The 18,100-nt window shown below is 45.8% G+C and overlaps 2 non-coding genes and 1 pseudogene across 2 annotated transcripts; all 3 read right to left on the bottom strand.

Moving 5' to 3' along the window:
* Positions 1-181: 181 nt before the first annotated feature.
* LOC126975141 (5.8S ribosomal RNA) lies at positions 182-338 on the bottom strand. Its single transcript, XR_007731648.1, has one exon. It is a non-coding gene; the product is annotated as a 5.8S ribosomal RNA (ribosomal RNA).
* Positions 339-713: 375 nt separating this feature from the next.
* LOC126975157 (small subunit ribosomal RNA) lies at positions 714-2,618 on the bottom strand. The gene has a single exon (XR_007731662.1). It is a non-coding gene; the product is annotated as a small subunit ribosomal RNA (ribosomal RNA).
* Positions 2,619-11,529: 8,911 nt separating this feature from the next.
* The window catches only part of LOC126975168 (large subunit ribosomal RNA), a 7,860-nt pseudogene continuing 1,289 nt past the window's right edge, over positions 11,530-18,100 (bottom strand).

Below are 18,100 nucleotides of genomic sequence, written 5' to 3'. Positions count from 1 at the left end.
CGAACAGCACCACGCGTTGCGGCTTATTTTACATTTTCGAACGGATCGAGCGGGCCCCGGAAAACCGGCGGGGTTTACCCGAGCCCGGCCCGAAGACCGTCACTCGTTTTACACGTTTTTTAGGCGCGCAAACAGTGTTGTCAGCATACAGCGACGGCGTCGTCGTATTCTTTTATGCAGCCGGCCCTCAGACAGGAGTGGTCCTGGATATTTCTCCACGGACCGCAATGTGCGTTCGAAATGTCGATGTTCAAATGTGTCCTGCAGTTCACACTATGACGCGCAGTTAACTGCGTTCTTCATCGACCCGCGAGCCAAGTGATCCACCGTTCAGGGTAATAGTTTTTATATTTAGAAAATACGTGAACGATCTCTGTGTGTAACAAAATATTATGTGACGCACGCATTGCGCGTACGTCGTGATCTCGACTCGCTTCGCACTCGACATGAGCGCGTCGCGAGACGCACGCGCGTCGCGTACATGCGAACCGCGCCCGCCGAAGCGTCGTGCCGGAGACGTCGTGCCGGACACCCCCCACATGCGGCGGGAGATGTCAGCGCGCGCGCGGCAAACGCGACAACGGAGCACAGAGAGCACATCGCGAGCGCGAAAATAATCAGTGATTGACACGTGATTGAAGTTATCATCGTCAACAGTCGGCTGTGAGCGAAGCGTGTCGGCGACAACGCTCGCGCACGCGACCGTTACACGTTAATGATCCTTCCGCAGGTTCCCCTACGGAAACCTTGTTACGACTTTTACTTCCTCTAAATGATCAAGTTTGGTCAACTTCCCAGCAACGCCGACGGCCGCGAAGCCACCGCGTGTCGGTCCGAAGACCTCACTAAATCATTCAATCGGTAGTAGCGACGGGCGGTGTGTACAAAGGGCAGGGACGTAATCAACGCGAGCTTATGACTCGCGCTTACTAGGAATTCCTCGTTTATGGGGGATAATTGCAAACCCCAATCCCCAGCACGAAGGAGTTTCAACGGGTTGCCCGGGCCTCTAGGCCAGGGAGAACATGTTGATTCCTTCAGTGTAGCGCGCGTGCGGCCCAGGACATCTAAGGGCATCACAGACCTGTTATTGCTCAATCTCGTGCGGCTCGAAGCCGCCGGTCCCTCTAAGAAGAATTTTAATACGCCGCCAGTGAGTTGCTCGACCCTGAAGCCGCGCACACCTAAATGACGACGCCTATTTAGCAGGCTAGAGTCTCGTTCGTTACCGGAATTAACCAGACAAATCGCTCCACCAACTAAGAACGGCCATGCACCACCACCCACCGAATCAAGAAAGAGCTGTTAATCTGTCAATCCTTCCGGTGTCCGGGCCTGGTGAGATTTCCCGTGTTGAGTCAAATTAAGCCGCAGGCTCCACTCCTGGTGGTGCCCTTCCGTCAATTCCTTTAAGTTTCAGCTTTGCAACCATACTCCCCCCGGAGTCCAAAATCTTTGGTTTCCCGGAAGCTGCCCGCCGAGCCATTGTAGTAACGTCGGCGGATCGCTAGATGACATATTTACGGTTAGAACTAGGGCGGTATCTAATCGCCTTCGAACCTCTAACTTTCGTTCTTGATTGATGAAAACACCTTTGGCAAATGCTTTCGCTGATGTTCGTCTTGCGACGATCCAAGAATTTCACCTCTAACGTCGCAATACGAATGCCCCCAGTTATCCCTATTAATCATTACCTCGGAGTTCTGAAAACCAACAAAATAGAACCGAGATCATATTCTATTATTCCATGCACGAAATATTCAAGCGGCATTTTGAGCCCGCTTTGAGCACTCTAATATGTTCAAAGTAAAATTGTCGGCCCATCTCGACACTCACTGAAGAGCACCGCGATAGGATTTTGATATTGAACCGGCGTTTTACCGCCGGCTCACCGACGATATGCTCCGCAGACGTGTCAGTATCACCGCGGATGCGATGCACCGACAGCGCGGCGCACAAATGCAACTACGAGCTTTTTAACCGCAACAATTTTAGTATACGCTATTGGAGCTGGAATTACCGCGGCTGCTGGCACCAGACTTGCCCTCCAATTGTTCCTCGTTAAAATATTTAAAGTGTACTCATTCCGATTACGAGGCCTCGTAAGAGTCCCGTATCGTTATTTTTCGTCACTACCTCCCCGTGCCGGGAGTGGGTAATTTGCGCGCCTGCTGCCTTCCTTGGATGTGGTAGCCGTTTCTCAGGCTCCCTCTCCGGAATCGAACCCTGATTCCCCGTTACCCGTGACAACCATGGTAGTCGCAGAAACTACCATCGAAAGTTGATAAGGCAGACATTTGAAAGATGCGTCGCCGGTACTGGACCATGCGATCGGCAAAAGTTATCCAGATTCATCAAAATTAACGACTTCGGACGCGAGGCCCTCCGTCGATTGGTTTTGATCTAATAAAAGCACTCATCCCATCACTGGTCAGAGCTCTGATTGCATGTATTAGCTCTAGAATTACCACAGTTATCCAAGTAACTGAGTAAGATCTAAGGAACCAAAACTGATATATTGAGCCATTCGCGGTATCGCCTTAATACGGCTTGCACTGAGACATGCATGGCTTAATCTTTGAGACAAGCATATAACTACTGGCAGGATCAACCAGGGAGCTGCTGCAAACAACGATTGTTGTCGCGCTCAGCGCGTCATGCGTCGCGATCTCCCCTTAGGGCGTCGCGACTATGACATCTTGAACATATCGTGAGATATCCGTTCGCGCACTGTACACTATATATCTCAAAGGCATACGGTGCGCGTTGAACGAATCATAAATCGGCGATGGGCCGATTGTATGTTATGAAAGTTCAGTAACGAGAGTCCCTTCGGGTAATAATAAAAATGATGACACGCAATAGAAGCGGTATCAACGTATTAATATCGGTACACGTCGTGATCACAAATCGGATCGACGCCCGGTGCTTGAGAGGAGCGTGAACGTCTCGCACGCGTGAAATGCGCGACGCGTTCCGGCTTGCGGGCCCTCACGTTAAAAATCTTAACAGAGGGAAACCGTCGAAGCCCAGTCGGCGTCTTGGTGCGCGCAAAAAATTTACACGATCGCTTTCAACGTGACGAGGATCGCCGCAGCGTATGATACTATAGAGAGAGTGAAGAGAGGAATTATGAGAAACGAAATCACAAAAAACCTTTCAAATCACCTGTACAATTTTACCTGCGTAGGGATCCACACTCACTCATTAAAACACTGACACTCACATTAAAACACTATATTCACTTTGATAAAGAACAACAACAAAAATTCAAACCAACTAATTAGGGCAAAACGTTACATATCTTGTTAGCGCGAAGTAAACAACTACTAGCGCCATCTATCAATTTTTATACAAACTTTATATGAGTAACATCGAAAATCAGTTAACGCAGTTAGACATTCCGCCCACCAAGGATTTATCCTTTAAAAACTAAGAGCCTTCTAAACATTTTAACAACATATAATTTTACAGAAAACATAGAACAGCTGGTTCATAATAAATTACTGAACCGCCCACCGTGAACATCTCACAGAATTAAATACAAAATCCAAAAAAAACTAAACAGTTTGTGATGAATTGAACTACTCAGACAATCTAATATACTTAAACTATAATATTAAACCTAACTAAATACCACAATCATTTTCAAGTACACTTATTTTGCTTAAGGGTCTTTTTATAAAACCATTTTTACACTTAAGAGTAACAACCCTAGTTACATTGTCAGGTCCAACATGTTTCTGTGTAATTTTGCCTAAAATCCATTTAGATGGTGGAATGTTATCATCTCTTACAATGCAAACATCATTAAGTTTTGGTTCATACAATTTTGACTGCCCCTTATATCTTTGATTTAAATTACATAAATATTCTTTAGACCACCTTTGCCAAAAGTCTCTAACTATTTTTTGAATTAACTTCCATCTATCTAATCTACTAGTATTACAGTCAATATAACTCTCATCACTAACATTTAATAAAGACTCACCTACCAAAAAATGACCAGGAGTCAATGGGAGAAGGTCATCTGCTTCATTACTAATTACGGAAATAGGACGCGAGTTTAAGCATGCTTCTATTTGTGATAGTACAGTAGCTAGCTCTTCGTATGTAAGAGTACTATCCCCGATAACTTTCTTCAAATGATTTTTAGCGCACCGTACTCCAGCTTCCCATAAGCCTCCAAAATTTGGTGACTGTGGTGGTATAAAATGCCACGTTGTAGATTCCAATGTTAATAGCTCGGCTATTTCATCTGGGAGGTTCGATTTAGCTCGATCGAACATGTCGCGTAATTGATTATCAGCACCAACAAAATTTGTGCCATTGTCGCTATATAGATCTTGACAATGGCCACGTCTAGATGTGAATCTTCTAAATGCTGCAATGAATCCCTTAGATGTTAAATCCGTCACAGCCTCAATGTGTATAGCACGTGTCACCATACAGACAAATACACAAATATATCCTTTGTAGGATTTCGCACCACGTCCTGGCGAAAACTTGATATTAACTGGTCCTGCATAATCTACCCCTGTTGCCTTGAATGGCTTGCATGGCTTTAACCTTGCTTCAGGAAGTTGTCCCATTAGCTGCACTCTATTCGCTTTTGAATGTCTTAAACAAGCAATACATCTCCTGAAATGCTTTTTGACCTGATCTCTAGCCCGTATTATCCAATATTTGGAACGAATGAAATTTAACATAACTTGTGGTCCCCCGTGAAGCGTTTTGCTATGCGCATCCGATACTAATAACTGTGTAAGATGAGACTTAGTCGGTATAATAATCGGATGCCGCGCGTCATAGCTTACGTTGGCCAAATCAATACGTCCACCTACCCTTAATAACCCCTTTTGATCCAAAATTGGGCAAAGAGTATGAAGAATGCTTCGTTTCGGTATTTCCTTTCCGTTCGCTAGTAACGTAATCTCTTCATTAAAAGCAACATTCTGAGCTTGTTTAATGCACTTGTCTAATGTCTGATTCATTTCCTTTACAGTAATAAATCTAGGTAAAGCTTCTCTCTCAGTCTTTGGTAGTATTATTCTCCAACAGTACGAAATCACTCTTAACAATTTCGTTAAACTTGAAAATCTCATCCATTCAAAATCTTCTTTACTCTCTGTAACTTTCATTGAAATTATTCTTTCTTCTTCATGTGTCTCGTCTAGTTGTAGGTTAGGTACATTAATATCAATTTCTCTCAGCCACTGAGGTCCATGCCACCATAAATCATGTGATACCATTTCTGATGGATTTAATCCTCTTGAAGCGCAGTCTGAAGGGTTGGTCTCGGTCGAGACATGTCTCCATTGATCGTAGTCCATTATAGATAGAATTTCTGACACACGATTACTAACAAACGTTGACCATTTACTTGATCCCCCCTTCAGCCAAGCTAATACTATTGTCGAATCAGTCCAACCATATAGATTTTCCTTTGATGTAGGGATCACTTGAGATATTTCATTTAATAATTTCGCTGCAAGAACTGCGCCACACAATTCCAAACGCGGAATTGAAACTTCCTTCTCTATCGGCGCAACCTTAGTCTTAGCCGACACTAAATTCACATGCACAGATTTATCCTGATCAATGACCCGAATAAATACTGCTGCTGCATAAGCTGCCCTCGATGCGTCTGAAAACGCATGAAGTTCAACTCTGCTATCGCGTGAGCAACACATCCATCGAGGTATTCTAATTCTTTGAATTTCTACCAACTCCTTCCGAAATTGGAGCCACATTTCACTCAAGTCCTCAGTTAATGGATTGTCCCAATCTAACTGTGATTTCCATATTTTTTGGATTAATATCTTTGCTATGATGACTACAGGTGCGATCCAACCCATAGGATCATATAGTCGTGCAATGTTTGATAAAACTTGTCTTTTTGTGATTGGATATTTTACTTCTGGAATGTTGACAACGTACTCAAAATTGTCGGATTCTCGATTCCATTGAATACCCAAAACCTTCACCATATTACCTGTTTTAATAGGTAATGTGCTGCATTTATCGTTCTTATGATTGTCATCTCTGATATACTGCAACAGCTCTTGACTATTACTGCTCCACTTTTGTAATTCAAAACCACCAGACGTCATAAGTGCATTCATCTCTTCATAGATAATTTTACCTTCTTGAATCGTTTCACATCCAGTCATAAGATCGTCGATGTAGTAGTCATTTTTTGCAATTTCTGAAGCTACAGGAAACTTACTTTTCTCGTCTTCAGCCAAACGTTGTAAGCTTTTAACCGCAAGGTACGGTGCACATGCTGTTCCAAATGTCAATGTAAGTAGCTTGTAATGTTGGACGGGCATGTCTCGGCTTGGCCTCCATAAAATTCTCTGAAAATTGACATGTTTCGGATGAACAAGCACTTGCCTGTACATTTTTACCAGATCGGCAACGATGCAAATGGGATGGGTGCGCCACCTCATCAATATGTGTCTTAAGTCCTGCTGTATCTTGGGTCCAACCATAAGATTGTCATTTAGCGACACATCATTAACACCTTTGCTCGACGCGTTAAAAACAACACGAACTTTTGTTGTTTCCTTGTCATCTCTAACTACAGCGTGATGTGGCAAATAGACAGCTTTAGGATTGTCCACATCATCTGCTTCGACTAGAGCCATGTGATTAAGAGTAACATACTCACGTAATACTTTTCTGTATTCTTCATACAGCCTCGGATTTTTGTTTAGTCTTCTTTCTAAAGCCAGTAGTTTTCTCATTGCTATATCCTTTGATTGTCCGTACTGACATTCAGGATCCTCATTAGTAAACGGTAGTGTAACAATGAACCTTCCATCCTTGTCCCTTATAGTTGTAGCTTCATAGAGCGTTTCGCACATTTGCTCCTCCTTAGACAATCTTTTCTGAATTTTATCTGGTTCAGCTTCTAACTCCCAAAAACGCTTGAGATAATCGTCGTTGTCCTTGATTTGCAAATGCAAGCTTGTTATTTTAGTCTTAGCCGAAGATGAATTGGACACTTGTCCCGATAAAACCCAACCAAACGCCGTATTTTGCGCGATGAGATTTCCTTTAGGGTGTTTTATCATGCCCTCTAACAAAATATTTGCGTAAACTTCAGCTCCTAGTAAGATATCAATCTTACCCGGGGTTGCGTAATTCGGATCAGCTAACTCCAAGTCCTCAATCTCTAACCAATCAGGTGAATCTAGCTTTTCACATGGAAGCATTGATGTAAGCGAACCTAAAACATATGCGTTTACTTGAATATAAAATTCTGGATTGTGGCGCGACTCTAAATATAACATAACTAAATGTTTAATATGCATTTGACCATCTCCCAGACCTGATACGAACCCATTAACAGAAGTACGTTTTAAGCCAAGTAATTGAACCGCAGATTCTGTAACGAATGAGGCTTGCGAGCCTTGATCTAACAAACCACGCACTAAAAGTCTTTCACCATTACTTGATCGAGCCTTAAGAAGTGTTGTCGCCAGTAGAACATTATTACTCTGATTTTCACGCTTCGAGAAATTAGCCACGATTCTTGGTTCTGCTGTTGACGTACGTGCTTGAATAGTATTCTCAATCCCTGTTTTGGTGACTTCTTGTGAATTATGAGTGTTCTCTATGGATCCTTCTTTATCAAAGTGCAGCATCGTGTGGTGTCTTCTCCCACATTTCTTGCAGCATGTGGATTGTCGACATTTATTAACCACATGAGTGGGCTGCATGCAGTTGAAGCACAGACCCTTAGCTTGTACTAATTCTCTTCTCTGTTGTGTTGTCTGTTTTCCAAACTGCTTACATAGATTTAAGTAGTGATTATCTCCGCATAAAGCACACAAAGTATCTGGCTTCTTGCTCTCTTGTTGAACTGCTGTGTGAAATGATTTAGTTTTAGTGATTTGCTTTTTAGGTTGAAAACTTGTTTTAACTGTTTGCTTTCCGGAATCAATCATCTCCAAACTACGAAATCTAGCTTCAAGAAAGTCCACTAACTGCGACCAGGTAGGCAATTCCTCTGTTAGCATGCTTACTTGATTTTCCCACTGTTTGTGAGACTCTACGTCCAATCTAGAAACCACTATGTAAATCACTATTGTATCCCACGACCTTGTGTCGATACCCATATTGTTCAACGCCTTTAAGCAAGCGGTAGTTGTGTCCAGTAGTTGCTTGATAGAATGCGAAGACTCTGAAGTCGTTTGTTTTTGTGCGAATAATACTTTCATTATGGCATTTGTATTGTAACGTTTGTTGTTGTAACGTTTAGTCAGTTGCTTCCAAGCCTCTTCATAATTTCTTTCAGTGGTCGGAAAATTACGCAGCAAGTTTTCCGGTTCTCCAGATATACTACTCTTAAGATAGTGTAGTTTTTGCACTGCAGATAATTTCTCGTTTCTGTGTATTAGCGACACAAACATATCGTGAAATGTTTGCCACTCCTCATATTTGCCAGAGAAAGACGGTAATTGTATTCTTGGAAGTTTGACTTCATCATATATCGGATTATTAGTTACTGAACTAGGTTTCTCTTGAAATATGTCTAATTTTTCTTTAAGTTCTGACACATATTCGGTATATAATTCCTCAAAAGTATCAAAGTCATCATTCTTGAAATACGATAAGCCATCTACTTGTTCAGTTGTAGCAATCTGAATAAGCTCTCTATGATTATTCTTAAATTCCGTATATAAATCTTCTAAAATTGTAATTCTTGTCTCTACATATGATTTGGTAACTCTTGATTTTGGGCTCTTCTTAAAGTTCGTCAATGATTTTTCTAATCTCGCAATTAATTCTGCTTGACTTTTAATTAATTTAGCAGCCATGTCTGCGTTCAAAATCACCAATAATCAAAGAATTAAATCAATAACTTATTAAATTTATAAATGATTACAAGTCCAAAATCGATCGAAACTTTTCTAAGTTGATGATATTGTAAATTCAGTAAAATATTACAAGTCCTAAATTGATAGAAATTTTCTAAGTTGATGATCTACTTGTATATTCTGTAAAATATTACAAGTCCCAAATTGATCAAAACTTTTCTAAGTCTTTGAAATACACAAGAGTCCAAAGTCCACTTTACAATTATCCCGGGTTTCGGCACCATGTACAGTTTTACCTGCGTAGGGATCCACACTCACTCATTAAAACACTGACACTCACATTAAAACACTATATTCACTTTGATAAAGAACAACAACAAAAATTCAAACCAACTAATTAGGGCAAAACGTTACATATCTTGTTAGCGCGAAGTAAACAACTACTAGCGCCATCTATCAATTTTTATACAAACTTTATATGAGTAACATCGAAAATCAGTTAACGCAGTTAGACATCACCAAATCAAATATCATCCGCATAGGGAAACTCGAAAACGCTCGATCGACACAGCGCGGTGAGTCTGTCTCATTTTTTATATTGTAAAAAAAGAACATATAAAACAACGCGCGACACAAACACAGACACAGACACACCAGCTCTGCCCCGAGAGTACCAACAACCGTATTGTTATTATATCATCGTCGTTATCATCGCGCGCATTCACAAACTTACTCAAATATAAATATATATTAAATAAAATATGAATGACGATGACGACGACGAGAATAATAAAACAACACCACCGTGTTGTGCGTTTTTGTATTTTTGTCGCGTGCGTTTTTCACTCTTTTTACAAGAAAAACTTGAGCGGCGTTGAATTCGGCGTCGCGAACCGTTCGCTACGGACTCGACTCTCGACGCCGACTGCCGTATGTGTGGTGCACGCGAACGATATGAACGTGTAAACTCTCTGATATGTGAATAAAGTGATTTTGATTTGATTTTACTATTTATTAATAACATAATATTGAATATGCATTGCGGCTTCGAAAAAAAAATCGCTTTTTTTTTTTTTTTTTTTTTTTTTTTTTTTTAACTTTATTAATAACGAGTACGATAATGTTCAGTAATAAACGCGCGACACGTACATTTCATTTTCCCTCCGAAACCAAATAAAAAACCTCCAAAAAAAAATATATTTCAAATCAAATCAAAATTCTTATCATACATCAATCTTACTCACCCAAACTAAACATGCGTCTAAACGCAGCACGAGACGAGCCAGCTACTTGATACTACCTAAGACAAGAACAAATTACGGCAAGCGTATGTTTATTTACGAGGGCGCACAACTTTTTAATAGTCTACCTTCATCTCTCAAAAAGATTAGGTCACTAAAAACATTTAAACGTGACCTATCAGACTATATTGTTTCAAAGTTTTTATAAAACACATGTCTGAAATTGTTTGTTATGTGACAGTGCCCTGTAAAAGTGTGTAATCTTAAATTTTGTGAAGAAGAATAAGTACTATAATGTGTAACATGTATGTACTGAACATCTAAAGAACGGCGGATAAATTATTACATCATATTTTTATGTTCTCATGTAAGTGACAATATTATGTTTTTAATGAGAAATAAATATCTTTAAACGTAATTCTTTCTTACTTACTTACTTACTTACCTATTTACTTACTTACTTAGTTGCTTACTTCCTTACTTACGTACTTACTTACTTACTTAATCACATTCGTTTTTCGCGATTTTCAGCAAAACGGTAGGTAAGTTTTATCATAAAAGTATCTCGGACAAAAATTGTAGATCGTAAAATTATCCATTAAAAATGTATCAATACTTTGTGTTAGATTCAAAAAGTTAGTTTCCACGCCACCTATGAGGTAGTAGTGTACTTAGCGCGTTTTTATAAGTTTTTGAATAGTTATTATCTCAGAAACGGTGGCTCGTAGGAAAAAAAGTATCGGTACATTTTTTATAGATAATTTTATCACCTACACTTTTTCTCGTAGGTATTTTTATGATAAATTAATAATTAATAATTTATTTTATTTAATTTAAAAAAAAAAACGGACAGAACATGCAATTATTAGGGGACACGAATATTGGTCAAAAACTATAATGTTCTGGTGTACAAGGAACAAGAGAAAAGATGGAGACCGGCAGGGAGCGCCGCGCTCTTCGCGCTCGGCGGTACTCGTTATTGGAGAAAACAAGTAAGTGAGATATCCGTCCGGGGAGACCGGCAGGGAGCGCCGCGCTCCTCGCGCTAGGCGGTACTCGCTATTGAGGAATCGACCGTACCCGCTATTGGGGCCGATCGTACTCGCTTTTGGAATTTGCGCAGCGCGCCCAACACCACCGGAGCCGCCGCCGCCGACGGCGATGTACACTTATCACAACACTCGACTCGACATAATAACCTGAAAATGATCGTACTCGTTATCATTAGAGTAGTCGCCGTGTACAACATCAACCACGTCTTTCAACTATAATAAATAATAATATATTGTACAATTTTATAATCATGAGAAATCGCGTGACGCGTCCGTCACGACGAAATATCATGATAATATTATTTATATTATTATGTTATTATAATATTATATGTTGGCCTGTTGTTTGTTTGCACACACACACACACACACACACAACTCTGCTTCTCGGCGACGATGCGTCCTCGGACGAATCACCTGGCGTAGGGCTGAGTCTCAACAGATCGCAGCACGACGCTGCTCTACCGAGCACAACACCCCGCCAGGAACGTAAGTCGTCTACAGACTATTCCGAGCCCCGACATCGAACTGAGGTAAATTCGAAACTTCGACGCCGTGGTGCACGTGTTAATACCGCTCGCACCGTTCGTCGCGTTCCAAATGGGCTTCGACGTCGCGTCTTACGAATAAAACGCGACTAGTAAAGTCACATTGTTTAGAGCCTCCCGACACTCGGGGCTCCACAGTGAGTATATCCTTGCCGGATTCGGCTAGGCTGGCTTCGGCCTTAGAGGCGTTCAGGCATAATCCCGCGGATGGTAGCTTCGCACCACCGGCCGCTCGGCCGAGTGCATGAACCAAATGTCCGAAACTGCGGTTCCTCTCGTACTGAGCAGTATTACTATCGCAACGACACGCCATCAGGAGGGTAAAACTAACCTGTCTCACGACGGTCTAAACCCAGCTCACGTTCCCTTTTGATGGGTGAACAATCCAACGCTTGGCGAATTTTGCTTCGCAATGATAGGAAGAGCCTACATCGAAGGATCAAAAAGCAACGTCGCTATGAACGCTTGGCCGCCACAAGCCAGTTATCCCTGTGGTAACTTTTCTGGCACCTCTTGCTAAAAACTCTTTATACTAAAGGATCGATAGGCCGTGCTTTCGCAGTCCCTATGCGTACTGAACATCTGGATCAAGCCAGCTTTTGCCCTTTTGCTCCACGCGAGGTTTCTGTCCTCGCTGAGCTGGCCTTAGGACACCTGCGTTATTCTTTGACAGATGTACCGCCCCAGTCAAACTCCCCGCCTGGCAGTGTCCTCGAACCGGATCACGCGGGAGTTGTACGGCGACGAGCGTTGCCGCCACGTCGCCACTCTGCACGCTTGGAACGAAACACCGTACGCCCGCCGATATTATCGACCGCGCACCGCTTCCGCCCAACCGAGTAAGTAATGAAACAATGAAAGTAGTGGTTTTTCAGCGACGACCGCGAACGATCTCCCACTTATGCTACACCTCTCATGTCTCCTTACAATGCCAGACTAGAGTCAAGCTCAACAGGGTCTTCTTTCCCCGCTGATTCTCCCAAGCCCGTTCCCTTGGCTGTGGTTTCGCTAGATAGTAGATAGGGACATAACCCACCTCCTTCCCATGGTCTTACCGACCTTTCGGTCATCAAGACCTAGGTACCGACCGAAACAGCGGGAGATGTACCGGATTTGAGGTCCGGCACATTTTCTTGACTCCCTACAAGTTCTCTTTTTTAATATGCGTCCCTAGATGGCCCTCTCCCCCTTTCTGGGGGCGGCCGACCACAGATACGGCTTCTTCGTCGCCGGGCTCTCCTTCTTCCTAATCTCCTCTTCTTCTCTTGGTCTTCCTTTCTCTGTCTTCGTCACCGTCTTGGTTTACCCCTCCATCACTCTCCTGACACGGTACCAACTTGCGGCATATCTCATCAGCCTGGAGAAATTCTCCTCAGAGGATACCAAGTCTCCGTAATAAACTGGTCCTGGTCTTGTCCTCGTTAGATGGTCCAGCATTTCGCCTCTTGCTTCCTCGTACAAGCTGCAATCCCACAGCACGTGGTCGCGGTTCTCGTCCGTCGCGCCACATGGACATGTGCCGTCCCCTTTTAGCCCCAGGTCCCTAAGCTTGCTGTTGAACTGCCCATGCCCCGTCAACAGCTGCGACGTGTAATGGTCGGGATGCACCCACGACGCCAGGAGTCTTTCCCCGACACATGGGAAGAAGCGTCTGAGTTCGCCACCTCTCTCCTCGCGTTCCCAGCGCTCCTGCCACATGTTCACCACTTCGGAGTGGATGTCCTTCTTTAATGACGCGAGCTCCTTTTTAACCCTATCGCCCCTGGTCGCCTCGATCTTGCCCGCACGATAAACTTCCAGGTCTGCCGGAAGTACCCCTGCTAAAACTGGCAGTGCGGCCGTGCTCGTGGAGCGGTACGCCTTGGTGAGCAGCACCAACGACGTTCGTTGAGTCCTGAGCAACCGACTCGACACCACATGCAAAAATGCCCTGTGATACCAGGTGCTTGCCGCGTAAGTCAAGGTTGCTACGAATGTCCCTCTATACAAGAGCTTAAGTGCCTTGTATCGTATGCCCCAAGAGGTTGAAGATACCCTAGCCATTTTGCCGAAACACTTCGCGGCTCGCTCCCCGATATCCAAGGCGTGCTCTGCAAATGATCCCTTACCATCAATTGTGATGCCCAGTATTTTTACATTATCGACCGCTGTGACAGATTGCCCGTTCATTCTGATGACCGGAGGTCGCCTGAGAGTTCCCTTTAAAGTTATAGACTTTGTTTTCCTGGGAGAAAAACTCAGCCGGTTTCTGACCCCCCAGTCTGTGATTTTCTCAAGCGCCGCCCGGGCATTGGCCTCGATATCCGCTCTGGAGTTCGCCTCTATGAGGAGCGTCACGTCATCCGCATACGCTACCATTCCCACCCCTGTTGGCATGCTCGTTTCCAAAAGGTCGTTCAACAACACGTTCCATAAAGTCGGGCCGAGCACTGAGCCCTGTGGACACCCCATAGTAGAGGTTTTCCACACTGCATCGGCTCCAACGAACATACCTACTCGTCGGTTGACGAAGTAGGAACTCAGACAACGGTAGATGTTGGGTGGGCAGCCTCCCTGCTTGTACTTAAGCAGTACCATTGGCCACCACGCGTTGTCGAAAGCCCCAGATATATCCAACGTGATCGCGTGTACGTACTTGTGTGTGCTGGTGTTCACTGTTAATTGAATAGCGTTCAGTGCCGTTATCGTGGACCTCCCTTTCATAAACCCATGTTGACGGGTTGACATGCGACTGTACAGACCCGGAGTACATTCGCATATCAACTGCTCAAGCACCTTACCCAGTACTGGCAAGAGGGTGATGGGTCTATACGCCTTTGGGTCAGTCGCCTTCCCATCACCCTTTGGCAGTACTATCAACCGGCCTTCCTTCCATACATCGGGAAACACGCCCTCTTCTATACACTTACCGTACATTACAGTCATCTCGCTCGCGGCCACCTTCCACGCTGCTTTTACTATCCGAGCGGTGATCCCATCTGTACCCGGCGCCTTGTTCGGTAGGCTCCGGATAATTTGGCCGATCTGTTCCCTGGTGGGAGGGCCCACCGTTCGACCACTGGGCACGCAAGCTGCCGCCAGGCGCACCTGTACATGATAGTCGGAATCAGCCGCCCTGTCGTCGTCCGGACACATCACTGCCAGTATCCCTCCCATAGCGCTGCGGATGTCAACAGCGTAGCCTTGCGCAAGCTTCAACCCATTAATGACGTTCGCGGGCGGGCGCACCCTGCCGGTAGCGGCCCGGTACGCCATGCCCCACGGATCGTCATTCCCACTGTCGGCTAATTTCGAGAAGTGGTTGGTCTCCGCTTCCCGCATAGACTTCCTATATATCGTACGTGCTCGATGGAAGCGTCCTTTGCAGATTTCTTCTGCCAGTCCGCCCGCACGCCGAGACTGCTGCCATTCCCGACGCAACCGGTTGTGCTCCCTACGAAGGTGATCAAGTTTTCTTGACCACCATTCATGACCCCGCACCCGATTTTTCCCCTTGTCTACACCTAAACACTCCCCAGCTGTTAATGGGACCCCTCTGGTTGTTAATGTGACGTCGATGTTGGAGGAACCGTTAATCGTCTTAAAAGTATCCGGTTCCCCCGCCTTATTGTGCACGAGGAGCCCCCTCGAGAGTATAAAGCTCTCCATCGCTGTCCTCCTCCTGGATGTCTCTGCGCCTCTTCCCTCGAACTGCTCACGGCGACTGTGCCAGAGCGGCGAGTGAGTATTGGTATCGGCCCCGATGACAACTTGTTTTCCCCGGAGGACTTCCAGTACGCGGTCCAAGTGGTGAATGTGGATGTCGATGTTCTCGCTATACTGGAAGTACGCCGATACCACGTAGATGTCGCCGCCGCCCCCCCGGAAGTGTGCTACTAGACAGTGCGATGTTGAAAGTTCCGGCAGGATCAATCCCGCTATCCTGGTGCTGTTTAGGTAGATACCTGCCTTCCCTTCGTCCGTGCACTGCAGCAGCCCCTGCAGCTGGGACCTCCCATATTGTTCTTGAACAAGAACGATATCGAGACCCAGCCTGTGGGCGATTTCCGGAAGTTCCGCCGTCGCCGTTGCCGCTCCCTGGAGATTTATCTGCCCGACGTTCACATATCTGTGGTTAGCAGCCATAGTTGGTTCGTTCGGCTGCCCTCTTCTGCGCCGCTATTCTGGCCGGACAAGTAAGCGCTGCGGTCCTGTGGTCGTCGCCTAACTTCCCTGCTTTGACACAGGTGGCGCACCTCTCCTTCTTCGACTTGCACTCCTTATGGCCATGCCCGACGTCACCGCACTTACTGCAAGTCTCCCTCTCTGCTTTGCAGTGCTTCATGGAGTGCCCATACCACTGGCATTTTGCACAGCAGGTGATGTCCAGGAAGTCCCTCACTAAATATCGTTCCCAGTCGATGTAGACTCTCTCCCTGGACATTAAACGATCCCTCCACTTAGCACTGCATGCCAGCACTACAGTGGTGCAGGAGCCCCCCTTTGTCTTCTTATAGAAGGCCACCTTGGGAAAGCCTTCCTTGGTGTCCACATCGTTGAAATTCTGGGTTCGGAGCGCGCCCAGCAAGTCTTCTCCGTCCTTCACATGGCCGCTCACGTTCAAAATTGCAACAAGCGGCGTCTTCTGGCCCGTCTCCTGCACCTTCAAGTTCGCCGGCATGGCCTTTCTGATTTTCTCTATATCCTCTCTATTCCTTGTCTGGAGGACAACTCCTGCATTCCCCACTTTGCGCAGACGTGCCACCTGCAGCCCCATGGTATGTGGGTTAATTGCCTCTTTTAGAACGGCCTTGGTCTCCTCGGCTGTTTTAATGGAGCTGTCCTCCGATGGGTACACCGCTATTGAGGTACCCATACTCACTGGTTTTGGCTGTGTTGCTGTCCTCCCTGTTCGCAGCATGGTCGCGTACGTCTCCTTTTCCATTACGACCGGGGCCCCCGCTTCTCCGCGGAAGGCCAGTAGATAGGGACAGCGGGAATCTCGTTAATCCATTCATGCGCGTCACTAATTAGATGACGAGGCATTTGGCTACCTTAAGAGAGTCATAGTTACTCCCGCCGTTTACCCGCGCTTGCTTGAATTTCTTCACGTTGACATTCAGAGCACTGGGCAGAAATCACATTGCGTCAACACCCGCGAGGGCCATCGCAATGCTTTGTTTTAATTAGACAGTCGGATTCCCCTTGTCCGTGCCAGTTCTGAGCTGACCGTTGAACGGCGGTCGTACAGTACCGCGCCGATCGCGCACGAGACGAAACCGACGCGGACTTACGGCTAGGAAGATCCGCGAAAGGCCGGAACGCGGGTCCGGATTCAGCACGACGCGCGAGACCACCTTGCGATGGAGACACGCGCGAGCATCGACCAGGCCCGGCACCGGCCGCATCCGCTTCCCGTCCAAACCCGACACGCCCCGGTCCTCAGAGCCAATCCTTATTCCGAAGTTACGGATCCAATTTGCCGACTTCCCTTACCTACATTATTCTATCGACTAGAGGCTCTTCACCTTGGAGACCTGCTGCGGATATGGGTACGAGCCGGCGCGACATCTCCACGTACATCCCTCACCTGAATTTTCAAGGTCCGCAGAGAGTATCCGGACACCGCCGCAAATGCGGTGCTCTTCGCGTTCCGAACCATATCTCCCTTCTATAGGATTCCATGGAACTCGAACGCTCAGGCAGAAAAGAAAACTCTTCCCGGACCACTCGGCGGCGTCTTCAGGCCACTTTGGGTTACCCCGTCGAACACTCGCTTGAGAAACGAGAGAACGATTATTGAAACGGTTCCGCTGCCGGGTTCCGGAATAGGAACCGGATTCCCTTTCGCTCAAAGGGCGTTATTTATCATATACACAAAATATATATAAACACGCCGCATCGACATAAGATCTCTCCTTGAGCTTAGGATCGACTGACTCGCGAGCAACTACTGTTCACGCGAAACCCTTCTCCACGTCAGTCCTCCAGGGCCTCGCTGGAGTATTTGCTACTACCACCAAGATCTGCACCGACGGAGGCTCCAGGCGGGCTCACGCCCAGACCCTTCTGCGCACTCCGCCGCGCACGTCCTACTCGTTACGGCATAATACGCGTGCGCTTTGACACGCACGCGCCGATTGCCGGTAACGGTAGTGTATAGGCAAAACGCTTCAGCGCCATCCATTTTCAGGGCTGGTCGCTTCGGCAGGTGAGTCGTTGCACACTCCTTAGCGGATTCCGACTTCCATGGCCACCGTCCTGCTGTCATGAGCGACCAACGCCTTTCATGGTGTCCCATGAGCGTTTTTTAGGCGCCTTAACACTACGTTTGGTTCATCCCACAGCGCCAGTTCTGCTTACCAAAATTGGCCCACTTGGCACCGTCATCAGATCTCCGGCTTCATCGTTCGAGTAAGCCGGAGATCTCACCCATTTAAAGTTTGAGAATA

This window comes from Leptidea sinapis, chromosome 34 (genome assembly GCF_905404315.1).
Source record: "Leptidea sinapis chromosome 34, ilLepSina1.1, whole genome shotgun sequence".
Taxonomy (NCBI): Eukaryota; Metazoa; Arthropoda; class Insecta; order Lepidoptera; family Pieridae; genus Leptidea; species Leptidea sinapis.
The sequence above is the reverse complement of the archived record's forward strand: the minus strand, read 5'-3'. Positions and strand labels throughout refer to the sequence as shown.